At 42.4% G+C, this 2,911-nt stretch overlaps 1 pseudogene; it reads left to right on the top strand.

Annotated features, from left to right (window-relative positions):
* LOC105536810 overlaps positions 1 to 2,911 on the top strand; it is a 15,615-nt pseudogene that overhangs the window by 3,125 nt on the left and 9,579 nt on the right.

The raw sequence follows: 2,911 nt of genomic DNA, 5'->3' as shown, positions 1-2,911 counted from the left end.
TTGGAACCAACCCAAATGTGCATCAGTGATAGACTGGATTAAGAAAATGTGGCACATATACACCATGGAATACTATGCAGCCATAAAAAAGGATGAGTTCGTGTCCTTTGTAGGGACGTGGATGAAGCTGGAAACCATCATTCTCAGCAAACTATCGCAAGGACAAAAAACCAAACACCACATGTTCTCACTCATAAGTGGGAATTGAACTATGAGAACACTTGGACACAGGAAGGGGAACATCACACACTGGGGCCTGTCGTGGGGTGGGGGGAGAGGGAGGGATAGCATTAGGAGACATACCTAATGTAAATGACGAGTTAATGGGTGCAGCACACCAACATTTCACATGTATACATATGTAACAAACCTGCACTTTGTGCACATGTACCCTAGAACTTAAAGCATAATAAAAATAAATAAATAAATAAAATCATAGTTTAGAAAAATTATGTAAGAGATATGGAACATTCCAATATGTGCAGTCCATTACACATTGACCTCATTCTCACAGTAAGAACACAAATTATGAAAGTAACATGTCCAGGCTTCAACAGCTTGTAAGTATAAAATAAGGCTACACCTTCATTTAAAAAACACTTAAAGACTTCAAACGTCCATATCCCCAGATAGGAATGTACTTTTCCTTTAACGTCCTTCGGTAACTTATGAATTTCCTGGGGTTGCTACCTTCATGCATCCGTACAGGCCCTTTGAGTTCTTCCTGCTGCGCTCCTTGTCCAGAGGTCATATCCATAACTGTCCTGTCAGAGGATATCTTGAGCCTGTTACCACAGGAGCTGCTGCTTCTGGCATCACCCATCGCCTCTGTTTCAGGTGAGAGGTCCCTGCTGCTTCCCTTGGACTTCTATATCTCAAGAAGATTACAGCTAGAGAAGAGGAATAAGCTCTAGTGTTCTATATGATGGTAGGATGGCTATAGTTAATACACTATATGGTTTCAAATAGCTATTAAAAAGTCAAAAAATAACAGATTCTGAGTAGATTGCAGAGAAAAGGAGAACACTTACACACTGTTGATGGAAGTGTAAATTAGTTCAACCACTGTGAAAAGCAGTGTGGTGATTCCTCAAAGAGCTAAAAACAGAACTACCATTCAACCCAGCAATCCCGTTGAGTATTTACCCAGATGAATATAAATCATTCTACCATAAAAACACATGCAGCTGGGTGCGGTGGTTCATGCCTGTAATCCCAGCACTTTGGAAGGTCAAGGCGGGCAGATCACTTGAGGTCTGGAGTTCAAGGCTAGCTGGGCCAACATGGTCAAACCCCATCTCCACTAAAATTACAAAGATTAGCTGGGCATGGTGGCACACACCTGTAGTCTCAGCTACTTGGGAGGATGAGGTGGGAGAATGAATTGAACCCGGGAGGCGGACATTGCAGCAAGCCGAGATATCATACCACTGCATTCCAGCCCAGGCAATAGAGCAAAGATTGCATCTAAACACACACACACACACGCACATGAAATGTTCATTGTAGCACTATTAATAATAGCAAAGACATGCAATCAACCTAAATGCCCATCAATAACAGATTGGATAAAGAAAATGTGGTACATATACACATGGAATACTAAGCTGTCATAAAAAAAGTATGAGATCATGTCTTTTGTGGGTACATGGATGGAGCCGGAGGCCATTATCCTTAGCAAATTAACACAGGAACAGAAAGCCAAATACTGCATGTTCTCACTTATAAGTGGGAACTAAGTGATGAGAACTCATGGACACAAAGAAGGGAACAACAGACACTGGGGCCTACTTGAGGGTGGAAGGTAGGAGAAGGGAGAGGAGCAGAAAAAAAATAACTACTAGGTACTAGGCTTAGTAGTTGGATGACAAAATAATCTATACAGCAACTCCCCATGACATAAGTTTACCTGTATAACAAATCTGCACATGTAGCCTGAACCTAAAATAAGTTAAAAATAAATAAATAAATGAATAAAGTTCTAACAAGAATAGACTACATCTTTCCCTTCATTATTCAGAACAGAGCTGGGATCAAATGGAAGTCTTTGAAGTCTGGGCACGGTGGCTCACGCCTGTAATCCCAGCACTTTGGGAGGCCGAGGCAGGCAGATCACGTGGGCGGATCACGAAGTCATGAGATCGAGACCATCCTGGCTAACACGGTGAAATCCTGTCTCTACTAAAAATACAAAAAATTGGCAGGTGTGGTGGCATGCGCCTGTAGTCCCAGCTACTCAGGAGGCTGAGGCAGGAGAATCACATGAACCAGTGGGGCAGAGGTTGCAGTGAGCCGAGATGGCGCCACTGCACTCCAGCCTCAGCAACAGAGCGAGACTCCATCTCAAAAAAAAAAAAAGAGAGAAAGAAAAGAAAAAGTCTTTGAAATTAAATTTCAATAAAATTGGAATTAAAAAACATTCAAACAGTACTTAAATATGCTGAAGGTAACAGCTTTTTATAAGCCTGTTTGTTTGCCTTTGGAAATATTTCCTAAGGATAGAGCCCTAGAAACAAACTTCACAAGTTATGTGAGTATTTGATTAGTGAGAGTCACCAAAATGTACATGTATGTTCTGTGTACTCTTCTATAACTGTGTTATACTTCAGTTTCAATATGTTTAAAATTGTTCTGGAATCAGCCGGGCATAGTGGCTCATGCTTGTAATCCCAGAACTTTGGGAGGCTGAGGTGGGCAGATCACAAGGTCAGGAGTTTGAAACCAATCTGACCAAGATGGTGAAACCCCGTCTCTACTAAAAATACAGAAATTGGCCAGGCTTGGTGGTGTGTGCCTGTAATCCCAGCTACTCAGGAGGCTGAGTCAGGAGAATTGCTTGGATGCGGGAGGTGGAGGTTGCAGTGGGTGCAGTGGGCCGAGATCATGCCACTGCACTCCAGCCTGGGCGACA

Source organism: Mandrillus leucophaeus, unplaced genomic scaffold (assembly GCF_000951045.1).
Source record: "Mandrillus leucophaeus isolate KB7577 unplaced genomic scaffold, Mleu.le_1.0 Scaffold163, whole genome shotgun sequence".
NCBI classification, from domain to species: domain Eukaryota; kingdom Metazoa; phylum Chordata; class Mammalia; order Primates; family Cercopithecidae; genus Mandrillus; species Mandrillus leucophaeus.
This window is presented reverse-complemented; position numbering and strand designations above follow the sequence as displayed.